The 15379-nt window shown below is 46.1% G+C and overlaps 1 protein-coding gene across 1 annotated transcript in view; it reads right to left on the bottom strand.

Moving 5' to 3' along the window:
- The window catches only part of LPP (LIM domain containing preferred translocation partner in lipoma), a 729950-nt gene extending 725360 nt beyond the window's left edge, over positions 1 to 4590 (bottom strand). The window contains exon 1 of the mRNA XM_068970945.1: positions 4464 to 4590. The gene's annotated coding sequence lies outside the window, so the exon portion shown is untranslated. The remainder of the gene's footprint in view (positions 1 to 4463) is intronic.
- Between the last annotated feature and the right edge of the window lie 10789 nt (positions 4591 to 15379).

A 15379-nucleotide genomic window follows, 5' to 3' on the forward strand; every position in this document is an offset into this window, starting at 1 on the left:
TTCAATCCAGGGTTGAACTCTCCAGGTTGAACTTCTCCAGGGTTGGGAAGATCCCCTGGAAAAGGAAACGGCAACTCCCTCCAATATTCTTGCCTGGGAAACCCTATGGACAGAGGAGCCTGGTGGTCTACAGTCCATGGGGTTGCAAGAGTCAGACACGACTTAGCAACTAAACAACAACAAATCTTACTTGACCACACTCACTTACTCATCTGCAAAATGAGATTGATAATCATAAAACCTACTTTGATGAATCGGTATGAGAATTATGTAAGTACACAGTAAGTAGGCAAAAACTTTATATATTATTATTAAGAAAGATCAAAAATCACGTGTTTTCTAGCCTCAATTCTGTGGTTTTCCAGTTTCCAAGCATGAATCCCATTAACCCATGGCCGGCCACCTACCCTATTTGTAGAAAGTCAGGAGAGGTGAAGTCCTCATCAATTTATCAGTGTCCTTTCCCATTTCTGTGACTTGCCTTAAGAAGCCACCGCGGTTTTCCTCCACACATCTAAGCCCTCTACAACAGACTCCCACATCACACTTCCGTTTCTTCTTCCCTGTTCCACCTCTGCTTCACACACGCCTTTAAGACCGTGAATTTCCACCCAGATAAGAGCTCTGTGCATGCACCACAACTCTGCCTACCTTTTCCTCACCTCTTCCAACTCACTTCTTCCATCTGGGTGCAGCCTTCCAATGCTGAATTCCAAGAAAAGTCCCCACCCATCGATGCACAAGCTGAGCTAGGAGTCCTAAATACTGCCCCGGGTCAAAGTCTCAGCTCCACTCAGTGGTAGTAGTAAAAGCCACTCAGTCGTGTCCAACTCTCTATGATCCCATGATCCCGTGGGCTGTAGCCTGCCAGGCTTCTCTGTCCGCAGAATTTCCCAAGCAAGAATACTGGAATGGTGTGCCATTCCCCTCTCCAGGGGGTCTTCCTGACCCAAGGATCGAACCTGGGTCTCCTGCATTACAGGTAGATTCTTTACCATCTGAGCCACCAGGAAGCCCACCAGCTCCATTCAACCAGTTACTAAATGTGTTACTCTTCTTCCTGTGGTTACCATCCCAATACCTAATCCCACAGATGCTTCCAGAGCCCTTAACGGCCTTGTTTGCATGAGAACCTCTAGAGAACCCCGTAATGGCCCCTACAATCCACAAGATAAATGTACATCTGCTTACCAAAAAATGAAAGTCCTCCCATTTCTCCATTTCCCACCACTCCGTTCCTGCTGGCCATTCAAACGTAGGCCTTCTTCCCTACATCTGCTGGCATACACCTAACAGGTTCATCTCTATCTGTCTTTTTTCCACTTAGGCAACTCCTGCTGCTGCTGTTGCTAAGTCACTTCAGTCGTGTCCGACTCTGTACGACCCCATAGACCCTAAAGGCTCTCTTTAGGTACCACTCCTTCTGGTAGCTTCCCTGAGGTTGAACTACTTCAGTGCAACCAAAACATACCCCTAGAACAGTACCACACACTCACTCACACACACACACACACACAGGTGCTCCCCCAGAAGAGGGACCGACCATGTCCTCCTAATCTTTGTATTCATAGGGCCGGCCAGTTCCCGCTTCACAGCAGGTAGGCTCCAGAACCCCTGTGCCTCACCCATTGCTCCTCCCCTTTCGGTGTAGAAATAGCAGCGTGCGCCATCCTCTGTTTCTATTATGTTACCTGGCATCTTCTATCCCCCTGCCCATTTTCTATTTAATGCATTAAATCTCTGGGCCAACAGAGCCTCCCAGTCATTGTGAGTTACATTCTGCCCTTGGTCAAAACCCCCCAAAATAGTTCTGAAATTAAATTCAATCTGACTCTTCCTATTCCCAATTAACCCATGCTAGTTCCACTGCAGGGTAGTCACATGTTAACACCCAGAGTCAAAGTTCTGGGCTGTTATTTTGAGTTCACTTCTAATTAACTGGATGACCTCAGACAAGGGAAAAAATTGAGATAACAGGGTCACCAGGCCCAATTCTCAGAGGATTTTTGAGATTCCAATGGAATATTTGACGGGAAACTTTTATAAAGTGCACAGCACTGTACATTCATAAAGGATATGATTAACAAATTTTATCAGCTCTAAGCTGTCAATGGTAAAATACACCGTTATCAACTTAGGACGATGATCTGCTCAACTATGATACATCTGTGATTATAAGACAACCCAATGTCACTGATATAAAATGTGAAAAAGTATATTTTTTCTGATGAAATACAAGTTATCTGTCTCAATAAAATAAAGAATCTGCCATAAAATTTTCACATTTGCCAATGGCATGTAGTGAGCAGTAATATATGTGGAGTAAATGAGCAAACACTCACTGATAATTCTTAGGCCAGATTATTGCCTCTCTCACTGGAATGGGCGGCAGAGGATTACCCAGTGCCAGTTCCTCCCTTCTCGCTCATGTCCCAGCCTGCTCAAAACCCTCAAATGATGACTTAAGTCATATCCATGCCTGGCATTTTTAAGGACCTTCATAATGAAGCCTCCTCTCCCATCAACCACTGTCTGAAACTGACTGTTCACTGGAATATGTCCTGCCAAGAAGGGTCCTACTGTCAGTCCCAATCATAGTAACCGGCTCAATAGCAGTTTCTCCTCCTGCCAATCCTCGAAGCCAGGTCCAGGCCCACCCACTGTGTAGGAGCACGACACTGGGTGGCTGCCTGACCCAAGGGCTCCAGGTTTGCACCCTCACTGTTCAGACAGCTAACCCCAATTACATATTTCTTACCTAGAATCTATACTCTAGATTCTAAAGCCTGGGTGCTGAGGTTGGAAGTCTGCCTTGCAACCTTTTGACTGACCCTGGTGCAGACAAAGACCTTGAAGGAAGAAGGCTGGTCATGGGATACAAAGAACCCTACTGAGAGTTCTGGCCTCCCACCAGCTACCAAAATTTACTGTAGACTTTAGTACTGGCACTCACCTTCTCTGAGCCTTTATTTATATTTCCCTATCTGTAAGAGCAAGGGGTGGTGAGAAAGGAGGGGAGGGGAGTTGGAGGGAATAGGGTGTTAGCTGCTTTTTCCCTTTCCACTTAAAGGCTTTCTTAAAATGCTCTTGTGTTCAAAGAGGTAGGCCATTAAGTCACTAAACACCTTAGTGAAAATGAGGTTTATTGGGAAGCAAGGAATTTAGAAAGGGGGGTAGGAGACAGAAAGATAGAGGGGATTGGATACAAAGTTAAATGAGTCTGGTACTAGAAAAGAAGTTCAAAGGTGAAGCTAAATTTTTGCATTTTGTGTTCATGGTGAGCAGGCCGTGGATCACTGAGAAGGGAAAGGAAGCCAGAAACATCCTTCAGCTCCCCCAGCACCCCAAAATCCCAAAGACACCCCTCTGTCCAAGTGCACTCAAGCACAGTTCCACTGATTATCCCATCTTATGTGCCCACGCTGCCCCACGCCGTGCCCCCAGCACAGTAAGTTACAGCTTCATCTCCACTCTCCACACTCGAGTCTTCCCTGCCTCTGCAGTTCCCTCCGGCTCATGCCCTCATTCCTTGTCCCTAGTTACTAACTTCAGAAAAACCCTTCATCCTTCAAAAGCCTCCATTCCTCATGAAGGACCAGACCAAACTCCTGTCTCCAAGCCCCGCCCCGCGCCTTTTCTCCTGGACTTAGCACCTTCTGTCTGGGGTCAGGTTTGGTTCTTTGGTTGACTGAACGCTTCCTGAGGGCAGAGTCTAGGCCCTAAACGCCTCTGGATCCAATAACCCAGCACAGGGCGGCACACAGCGAGTGCTGGAGAACTGCTTGGAGAAAAGGAACCAGGAGTCGGGAGCCATTTATTTTAGTTACGGCTCTGCCTCTAGTGAGCGACTTTGGGGAGACTCAGCTCTCTAGGCCTCAGTTGCCCCAGCTGGGAAATGGGGGAGCTTGATGCCTGGGTTCCTAGGCCCCTTCCCCAGTGACAACTGTGATTCCGCGAAAGCGCAGAGCTGCTGGGTGTGGCCCCGCCCCCTGGGAGTCCTGAAAAGCCCGGGCAGGGGGCGCGCAGGGAAGGCCTCCAAGCCCGCCCAGCCCCCGGTCGAGGCTTCCCAAAAAACTCGGGGTCCCCCTCCCCCATGCGTGCACCCCGTGCTCGTGCCGCGGCCGGCACTTCCGCACCGCGGGCCCTGCGGCCCGGGCCGGACGCGCGCTGGGTGCCCTGCGCCCGGCTCTCCTGCCACCCCGGAGGCGCTCTTGCCGGGGAGGGCTGGGGGTTCCCGAGGCGCCCGCGGGCGGAGGGTGAGGGGAAGGAAGGAGGATTTGCAACAATACCTCGGGGAGGAGGCGGCCGGGGCAGCGGCGGCGGCGGCGGCGGCTGGAGGCGGAGGCAGCGGCGAAGGAGGAGGTGCCCGGGCACTCCCCCTCCCATTGTCCCCAGCCCCGGCCAGGCCCGGCCCCGCGCCCCGCACCGCGCCCCGCGCCCCGGGCCGCGCAGCCAGCCCTTACCTTGCAGCGACCGGCTCTCCCCCGCTCGCTAAAGCTACTTATCCCGGGAAAGCTCGCGCGGGGCCCGGGAGCGAACCCACAGACAAAAAGTGAAACTTCGGCAAGGCTGGAGCGGCTGCTGGTTGGTGCCTTTCCCCCTCCTTCCTCCCACCGTCCCCACCCCCTCCCCTCGGTCTCCCGTGCGGTGCCCTGAGAGCTGGAGGCTGACGTCAGGGGCCTGAATTCCTGACTTTGCCTGCACGCATTTGTCCATGTAAGGTATGGGAAGGCGGGTGCCCGCGGGGCCGCGGCGCTCGCCGCCGGGGGAGGGGGCGCCCACCTCGGGGCCCGTGGCCCGGCCCCAAGGTGGGTGCATCGAGGGCGGTGGATTTCCTGGGAGGAAGAGAAGACGCGGGGAACGCAGGGAGCTTGCAGAGGAGGAAGGGAAAGAGGGAGGTGTGGGGCCTTTGCCTGCCCTGGAGGAAGAGGAAGGAGACGTGGAAGGAGGAAGCGGCCGGGGCGAGGGGCTACTGAAAAAAATGAGGGAACCTGCGTCCACTGGTAGGGCGCCGGACTAGGGAGTTGAGTCTGGGTAGACGAGCTTTGCGGTGGAATCCCCCTGCGAGATCTCGCTCGTGAGCCCCGCCCCGGATTCCCAGCAAGGACACGTACTGGATGTCGGAACTGGCCCTGACCAACTTCCAGCCCGTCCACTTCACACGGGAAATCTGAAGCTCTCGGAAGAGAAACGACTCGTACAAGGTCATGCCCGCCACAGATCCCGGCGCGGGAGCCGGATGCTCAGTCTCCCAGCTATGTTCCTGTCTGCAGGCAGGGGCCCGACTCCCTCCTTCCCGCGGACCAGTCAGCGGGCTGGATGTCAGAGGGCAAAGCGGACCACCCTGGGAAGAGATTCGGAGCTTCCCCGGGCCCCGTACGCGGTCAGTTCCTGGAAGGTTCTGATTGCCAGTGAGCCCTGCATAGCCGTGCTGATCAGTTGCTTCAAGGCAACTCCCTCCATCCAGTGCTCAAATAAACGAACCCCTGGAATTTACTTCACAGCCCTATCCAGAAACCCAAACTTTGTGCTTATAACTTCAAAAAAAATCTACGAACTGGGTGAATTAGTTTGAATAAAGGCAAGACCGTCCTTGGAAGGTTTGTGTAGGACTTTTTGCTCTGATGTTTGTAAATGTGAGCACCAGGTGAGGGGCCTATAATGTGCATTAGGCATTGCCTGGAAGGCACGCCAAGGCTGGAGACTCGTTTCCTTGTGCTTCTGTCCTGCTTCCTGACGTCTAAACTAATCATTCCTCACCCCAGCACATTATAGAAGCACATTCTCCCAGGTTTATAAGATCTTCATAAAACAAAATGTAGTCCATCGTTGATATTTGACGTGAAAAAGTCAGGCAAAATAACTTACCCAACACAAAAACAGCAAGCAACTTGAACCCACCTCTGGTGTCTAGGTCACCTGACTGATCCCATGATTTTTCCACCCCCGGAGGAGGCCCTGAATTCATATTAATAAATGTTGAGAGTACACCATGAGTTACTAATTCATGAAATCTCCAAAACTTGGTTCTTTTGGGATTTGGTGTGACTTTTTTTTTTTTAAACCAAGAATTAAACAAATGCAGAAACACATATTTTTGCACTTAACCATTTATCAAGCATATTCTTTGTGCAAAGTCTTTGACTTCACACATTTCTGCTTCCAAAGTAATCTGTCTTGCTCTCAGTTTCTCATCTATTCATACAAAAATATGAAAATAGAGAAGTTCAGTAATGAAATATTTTTTCTCTTTGCAACTGGTATAGTTTGAAATAGGAAATGTGAGCTCCTATAGACATTTTGTTCTGGGGCTTAAAAAGATTATTCTCTTACACCACAATTCACTTATTCTAGCCTCAACATTTCAACAAACCCACATTCTAAGTGGTACTGTTTAATATGAAAAATTCCTGGTATCACACAAAATAAGAATGGATTCACCCATTCCCCATCGGATATAACGGGACTTGACCAGCATTTCTTTTTTTTTTTTTCCTTCCCCAGTAACCCACTTATAAAGAATAATAGGGTTCTAATGAGGATTAATAAGATTTAATAAGGTATAATTAGAGCCATTCATTTCCTTCATCATACACATTGTAAGAGTGCTGTGTTAGATCCAGAAATGCTCCTAATTATGTTGAAACTGTTGTATGAGTGTGTTGGGGAAGATCACTGTGTCACCCCTCCTGAAATATTTATGAAATGCTCAGGTGGGCCTGGTGTTAGCACAAGTATTATATAAAGTTAATCACAAAAGATAATTTCTACTCAGGAGGCACTCACCAGGAGTGTAAGAGGCAAAGTCATAAATTGGATGCTTGGCGAACTGCGTGCAATCTTGTCATCAGTGCAAACTCAAATCAAAAGCCTCCGTTTTTGTGTGCTGATCTGATTTCTTTTGTATTCACACTTCTCTCAACAACCCTATTAAAACCTGCTGCGTGCGGGGACTTGGAAAAGAAGGGAAAGCTACAGGCACAATTCTAGAGAAATACAGGTTTACGAATTCAGAGACTAAAAAAGCACAGAATTTCAGATGGGGTGGAGGATAAGTGACCAGAAGATTGCACACTGGTGGCCTGAAGCCCTACAGATGCAGTCTCGTAGGTCCAGTGATGGCACGAAAGACTTTGAACAAGGCTAGGCTGTGGTGCCCCCATTTCCTTGCATCCAGGACCATCCCTTTCCCAGAAGCCATTGTGTAGCTCATGCCAGTCCTTTCTCTGACCTTACACATGCCTGACAAGATTCTAAGGATTTTTCATCCATATTTAACTTAACCCTCACAGAACCCTTTTGAGCTTGGCAGCGGTATTTTCTCTAGCCCAAGAAGGTAAAGTAGCCTGCTCTTAACACAGAGCAAGTACATGGTAAGCTGTAATGCCCCTCTGAGCCCAGGCAGCCTGACTCTACTCACCCACTGCTGAGTGACCATCTGGTCTCAGTTTGAACATTCTGTTAAGTAGGTAGAGTAGGGAAATGGAATCCAAAATGGCAGTGGCTAAAAAACAAGGAAGGTCAAAGGAAGGTCTGAGGACCAGAGTGAAGACTTCAGGTAGAAGAAACAGCACTCCTGGCTAAGCCCAATTTGCATAGGGCAGGCCCAGGTGGAGGCAAAAACATATAAAAGGAGGAGCCAACGCTTGCTCTCTCTCTCTCCCCCGCATGTGTGCGCTGTCTCTCTCTCTCTCCCTTTCTCTCTCTCCCTCCCCAATGCGCTCCTCCACTCTCTTCCCTTCAAGTCTTTGGGCTGGCATGCCCTCACGCTTTGAGGATGGGTTCTCCTGCTATCTTCTAAATAAAATAGAGCTGTAACACTGATTTGCCTAAGAGCTATAACACGGTTTGTCCAAGACCTGAGAGCTGTGACGCGCCAAGGGCCTTAATGTCTGTCGCTCCAAATCTTTGTTGTGACGAGACAAAGAACCGAGGAACATACGCTCGCCTGACAATTCCATTGTGCAGAACTCATAATCTGTCTCAGCTGACCAAGAGGGTATGAAGAAGCTACGGGAGAAATAATAAGAACAGGGGCGTTAAAGATGGAAGATTAAAAACCAACTTGGTGTGGCTTCTCCTCAGTTTAAAACCCATCGCGCCAAGCTCCTTCATGTGGTTTGCATAGCCCTTCAGGGTTATGTCTGCCAGTCCTTAGCCCTCCAGCCAATTTGAGGTCGGGTGGTTTCTCAGACACCTTAACTGCCCCACTTATCTGCCTTCTGCAGGTTTTTCCCTCTTCTTCTCCATACACGTGGTCACCCTTACCTAGCTTCTTTAGACTCCCCTTAAATATCACCTCTGAGACTCCTTTTTTAAAAAAAATATTATTTATTTAGGCTATACTGATCTTGGTTGCCTGGAGGCAGGCATAGCAACCCACTCCAAAATTCTTGTCTGGAGAAGTCCCTGGACAGAGGAGCCTGGCAGGCTATGGTCCACAGTGTCGCAAAGAGTCAGACACCTCTGACGGGATTTAGCATGATCTTGGTTGCAGCACACTGGATCTTCATTCTTCCTTGCAGCATGCAGGGTCTTAGTTGCAGCATGTGGGATCTGGTTCCCTGACCAGGGATCAAACCCAGACACCCTGCTTTGGGAGCACAGAGTCAGCCTCTGGACCACCAGGAAAGCCCCTCTGAGAGGTCTTTTTGCCCCTCCCACCACCTCCAGTGGATGTGTTGCCCTTACAGGGTACATCTGTCACTCTGCGCTTAGTCCCTGTAACTGCATAATGCCATTGGTCACTTTGTCTTTCTTTGCTACTGGACTGAGAGTCTTAATGTGTCACTGAGTCTCTAACAAAGTGACCGCCTTTGTCATTGCAGGTATTCAACTGCTTTGTTTTGTTTTTTTCCCTTCTTCTTGTTCCTGGTCAAAGGCAGAGGAAGATGCAGCAGGTTGTAGGGCCTGGGCATTTAGATGAAACCAGATAACTTCCTCAAGAGATGGAGACTGGAGGTAAGCAGACCAGTGGGGAAGAGAGAGGAAGAGTCAGAAGGACCTGCCCACCTGGAAATAGAAGCAGGATGGACAAGGGGAGGTAAAAGAAAGGAAAGTTTGTAGTCCTTTCCTTGTCCTGAAACTGGCAAGGCACTTCCTCTTTGGTCTGTTTCTTTACCCACACACACAGTTAGATTCTCAGACTTTATGCTCTCCAACACGCTCTTCAATTTGATGCTACTTTCAGTCTGCTGACTGAAGTCATCTTCCCAAAGCTTAGCATGCCACATGATAATTTGAAATATACTTGGTGTATCAAACACATTAAATTCATGCTCTTCAGCTGTCCCTCCCTGGTTCTATGATGAGCTTTTCCAACTATAGATCATACCTCCAGCCTTCCACCATTACCACCAACACACACACACACACACACACACACACACACACACACACACACAGCTTCCTGCACTTCCTGCCTCTGGACTTTTTCTCATTTAGTTTCCTCTTCCGGAAATACTTTCCCAGTCCCACCCCAACAAATGCAGATTTTTCCTGTCCTGCCAGCATCCTCTCAAGAAACCTCTTCCCTGTTGTTCATTTCCTCCAAATCCCCTTCAAGGATATGAAAATAATTTCTCTACCTTCTGAAAAATGTACACACTGAATTGTCCCACTGCGTTGCAATTTTCCCAAGTGTGTTTGATCTGTTCCTGTTAATGCAACTTTTCACAGTGGGCTTCATGTCTTCATTTCTCCTCCTCAGCAGCTATGGCATCACCTAGGACTTATGACCAATTGTTATCCAGTGAGTGAATTAATGAATATGTATACTTCACCTTGGCTAGAAAAGCAGTTGTTCAGTCGCTCAGTAGCGAACTGTCCAACTCTTTGTGATCCTATGGACTGCAGCATGCCATGCTTCCTTGTCTTTCACCATCTCCTGGAGTTTGCTCAAACTCATGTCCATTGAGTCCATGATGGCATCCAACCATATCATCCTCTATTGTCCCCTTCTCCTCCTGCCTTCAATCTTTTACCAGCATCAGGGTCTTTTCCAGTGAGTCGGATCTTCGCATCAGGTGGCCAAAGTATTGGAGCTTCAGCTTCAACATCAATCTTTCCAGTGAATATTCAGGGTTCATTTCCTTTAAGGTTACTGGTTTAATGTCCTTGGAGTCCAAGGAACTCTCAAGAGTCTTCTCCAACACCACAATTCAAAGCATCAATTCTTCAGCACTCAGCCTTCTTTATGGTCCAACTCTCACATCCATACATCACTACTGGGAAAGCCATAGTTTTAATTATAGGGAACTTTGTCGGCAAAATAATGTCTCTTTTTTAATATGCTGTCTAGGTTTGTCATAGCTTTTCTTCCAAGGAGCAAGCGTCTTTTAATTGCATGGCTGCGGTCACCATCCACAGTGATTTTGGAGCTCAGAAAACAAACTCTTCCACTCTTCCCACTGTTTCCCCATCTATTTGCCATGAAGTGATGGGACCAGATGCCATGATCTTCGTTTTTTGAATGTTGAGTTTTAAGCCAGCTTTTTCACTCTCCTCTTTCACTTTCATCAAGAGGTTCTTTAGTTCCTCTCTGCTTCCTGCCATAAGGTGTTATCTGCATATCTGAGGTTATTGTTATTTCTCCCAGCAATCTTGATTCCAGCTTGTACTTCATCCAGCCCAGCATTTCATATGTACTCTGCATATAAGTTAAATAAGCAGGGTGATAATATACAACCTTGATATACTCCTTCCCCAGTTTTGAACCAGTCCGTTGTTCTATGTCTGATTCTAAGTGTTGCTTCTTGACTCAAATACAGGTTTCTCAGGAGGCAGGTAAACTGGTCTGGTATTCCCATCTCTTTAACAATTTTTCACAGTTTGCTGTGATCCACAGTCAAAGGCTTTACAATTTAATGTTATCTTTCTGGAAGACTGGTTGTGTTATCTTAGACCATGACTCTGCAAAGGTACAAGGAGGGATGAGGGAAGGGAGAGGATTTGTCATTTGTTACATTGTTTCCTGTGTGCACTGTTCTAGGCTTTCTCAACATTTAACATCAATTTTAAAATTATCTAAGGATATAGTTCTGCTCTTGGATTGCTCAGTTGTATCCAACTTTTTTCAACCCCATGGACTACAACCCTCCAGGTTCCTCTGTCCATGGCATTTTTCTGGCAAGAATACTAGAGTGGGTTGCCATTTCCGACTCTAGGAGATCTTCCTGATCCAAGAATCAAGCTTGTGGCTCTTGCATCTCCTGCATTGGCAGACAGATTCTATTACCACTGTGCCACCTTAAAGCAATGGTTGCTTTGCAACTTCATATCAAATAAATTCTTGAAAAAAAAAATGCTAAAGGTCATATTTTTCCGGGAAGAACCAAGCACAAGTGACAGTTTAAATATTTGATGTGTTCTGATCAACCAGGTCAGATAAGCATCAGCCTTTTGTAAAGAGATGAAAACTTGATATGGTAAACAGTTTTGGTAGGCTTTTAGTAAATGCACCATTAAGGATAATGAAGGCATACTGCAAATGAAGGCATACCGTTTACTCGCTATTCTTCATACCTCATTGTACAGTGGGAAAAAAAAGTGACCTCCATGTAAAACAAAAAAGAATAGATTATCTGACTTCCTAAATGAATACTTAATCCTTATTGTGTGAGAAAACCCTCGGTCTTTTCTTGGGAGAAAAATGGTGTCACAGGTCTTTCTTTATTGATTTTGAGGAATCAAACCAGTGTAGACAAATGATAGTTTATATCTGCCCATGAATTTCTGCACTATTTTACCTACCTTCGTGGTCCAGCTTTGAAGCCAGAGGCTATCATGATTGTTTGAATTTTTATCAGATTGCAGGATCAGATTATCTGAATGCATTCTGGCCCATCCCAACTCAGCCCCTTACACAACTCAGCTGACTTTTGACCTCAGTAAGCCCAGAACATAGGAGAGCTGTGACCATGCTTGGAAACCAATAAAACTTCAGAAGTCAGGCAGTCCAGTCAGACAGTGGGCCAGTCTGTGGTGGTAGAAATATTGATGGATGGAGCTTTAATCTCTGTTAGGCCCACTACCAATGCAAAGTTTCATAGAGGCTCAAACACAAAAGGAGGCAGTTTATGCCATATTTTTGTCTTAACAGGTATATAATATACACTTTGCTAACTCTACTAGACCTAGGAATAGTGTTGAGAAAAATAGACATAGTGCTAGTTCTCCATATTGAAAGAAAGATAGAAGTGTGTGTGTTAGATGCTCAATCATGTCCAACCCTTTGGGGCCCATGGACTGTAATCTGCCAGGCTCCTCTGTCCATGGGATTTTCCAGGCAAGAATACTGGAGTGGGTTGTCATTTCCTCCTCCAGGGGATCTTCCCAACGCAGGGATCAAACCCATGTCTCCTGTGTCTCCTGCATTGCAAGCAGATTCTTTACCCACTGAACCATGGGGGAAGCCACAAAGATAAAACAAGATAGCAACTCCAAGGGAAGGAGTGGGTGAGATAGCTCGGCTAAGATTTCCCAGTACACCACTGGATGGACTGGACCTGTTACTTCAGCCAGGAGTCTCTTTTGATAGTGATGGAGTGATGGAGCAGGCAAAGATGAGCCAGGAGATATCCCCCAGGACCTGCTGGAGGAACGCAAACATGGAGCACACATTTCTGTCTTCATAATATAGCAAGAGGTAAAGGATGGTGTCCAAGGGTTTGATGTCTTCAGCCTTGGTCTCGGTGGCCTCTCTGCTTCCTTTAGGAAGCTGTGTAGAGCTGTGAGACATCGGAAGAGGGTCTGCCAATTCTGGATGATCTGGGTTTCTGGGGATATGCTTTAGGATGCAGTTTGCCCCATTTGTGTCTGCGATACACAGCGTCACCTACTCTTAGAGAATCACAGCAGATATCAAGGCTGGAGATAGAATTTGGGCCCAACAATAGGGATTTGATTTTGATTTCTATTTCCAACTAGTTTTAGGTGCGTGAAAAGAGGTCCATGATATATATATATATATATATATATATATATATATATATATATATATATATATATATATATACAGCTATACCATAAAATTTACTCGTTTTAAGCACACAAGTGATTTTACATAACTTTATGGAACTGTATAAACATTAGTACACTCTAATATTAGAATGGAGAAGGCAATGGCACCCTGCTCCAGCACTCTTGCCTGGACAATCCCATGGATGGAGGAGCCTGGTAGACTGCAGTCCATGGGGTCGCGAAGAGTCAGGCACAACTGAGCGACTTCACTTTCACTTTTCACTTTCATGCATTGGAGAAGGAAATGGCAACCCATTCCAGTGTTCTTGCCTGGAGAATCCCAGGGACGGGGAAGCCTGGTAGGCTGCTGTCTATGGGGTCGCACAGAGTCGGACATGACTGAAGCGACTTAGCAGCAGCAGCAGCAGCAGCAGCAATATCAGAACAGTTCCATCATCCCCCAAAGAAACCTCACACCCCTTTGCAGTCATTCCCCACTTCTGCCGCCTCAAACAATTACTTACCTACTTTCTGTCTCTATAATTTGCATATTCTGGACATTTCATGTAAATGGAATCATACAATGTATAGCTTTGCATTTGGCTTCTTTCGCTTAGCACAATATTTTCAAGGTTCATTTATGTTCTAGCATGTATTAATGGTTTTTGTTCTTTTTTATGGCTTAATAATAGTCTATTGGATGGATATACCACATTCTGTTTATCCATTATCAGTTGTTGAATATTTGGATTATTTCAACTTTAGGGCCATTATGAATGACACTACCATGAATGTATCATGTAAAACTCTCTGTATGGTCATGTATTTTCATTTATCTTGAGTACGCAATGTTTTAAAATGGAAAAGAAAAGGATAAATAAACAAAATGGAATCTGAAAGGATATGAACCATGGTTTTCAAAGTGATTATCATTAGGTGGTAAGAAGATTTCTTCTTCTTACTTATCTACATTTTCTTTCAATAAGCTTGTATTATTTTAACTTTTCCTGTGTGTCTGTAATAAGACAAAGCCAACAAAGCTCTTCTTTTTTAAAGCAAAAAAATCAACAAATATTTGGAACTTTCAATCCCTTTTTTGACAACTGAATCTTCTTGGGAATCCATACCAGATGGTTTATAGTGAGATATTATTTTAAAATACTTAATGAGTTTTCTTACCCATATTTCTAACCATTAGCCCTTCACTCAACCAGTTAGCTTAAGACATTTTGTGTTAGTACATTCCCAGAGAAAGGGTAGACCTCAAATTAAATGAGACTAGATTTCTTCTACTTTGATGAATAAATTTAATTTTAATTAGAAGTTTCCAATTATAAATAATTTTCAAATTTTTATTTCTCACCTTTAAGTTGTGCCCTTTTGAGTTTTATTTCTCTCCTTTGAGTTGTAAGTTTAGTATCTTATTCAGTCTTTCTTTGAGAATCCTCAGACTCAGCATGGCTCTAGATTCAACTTCCTCAGTCCTCCTTACACCATACCTCCCTGCTTCTAACTACCACAGTCTCAACCCTGAATCATTCCTAACCTCCCTCTCCCCCTAACTCCTCTCTTCAATGTGTTGTCAAGTCTGACCAATTCTGCACCCCCAATTTCTCTCCTACTTGTCCCCTTCTGTGAGGTCAGGTCCTCATTGCAGGGTAGTCCCACCATTGATGCCTGTAGCATCCATGAATTCAGCCTGAAAGCAGAGTGAGGCGAGAGATAGCCATAGAAATTCTGCTGTTGGTCCTTTCCACCAGGGCTCTTGTGAGCAAGAGATGTGAGATGTGAACCTGTTGTCCCCACTGAGCCTCCAGCCTTGGTCTGCCTTTCACTGTCAGTTCTCCCACATCTATGATTTTGTTGGTCAATGATAGCCAATTTTATTCAGCATGATCCTTAGTTAAAAGCCAGCCACTACTCCTGGGGCTGAACCAATAAACAGCAATTAATTCTGCTGCTGCTAAGTCGCTTCAGTCATGTCCGATTCTGTGCAACCCCATAGACGGCAGCCCACCAGGCTCCCCCGTCCCTGGGATTCTCCAGGCAAGAACACTGGAGTGGGTTGCCATTTCCTTCTCCAATGCATGAAAGTGAAAAGTGAAAGTGAAGTCGCTCAGTTGTGTCCAACTCTTCGCAACCCCATGGACTGCAGCCTACCAGGCTCCTCCATCCATGGGATTTTCCAGGCAAGAGTACTGGAGTGGGGTGCCATTGCCTTAATCCTGAAACTGGAGATAAAACAGCCTGGGTTGGGCTGCAACATGGCCCCTTCCTAAGTATTTTTCAAAGATAAATTCAAGCAAAAATTTTCACTATATGCTTTCATTTCAATCATGAACACTAACATTAGATGGGGTTCCACCGTATGGTCACTAGGAAAATTCAAAGGCTCTTTGAGTACACAATATTATCACAA

This window comes from Capricornis sumatraensis, chromosome 1 (assembly GCF_032405125.1).
Source record: "Capricornis sumatraensis isolate serow.1 chromosome 1, serow.2, whole genome shotgun sequence".
Taxonomy (NCBI): domain Eukaryota; kingdom Metazoa; phylum Chordata; class Mammalia; order Artiodactyla; family Bovidae; genus Capricornis; species Capricornis sumatraensis.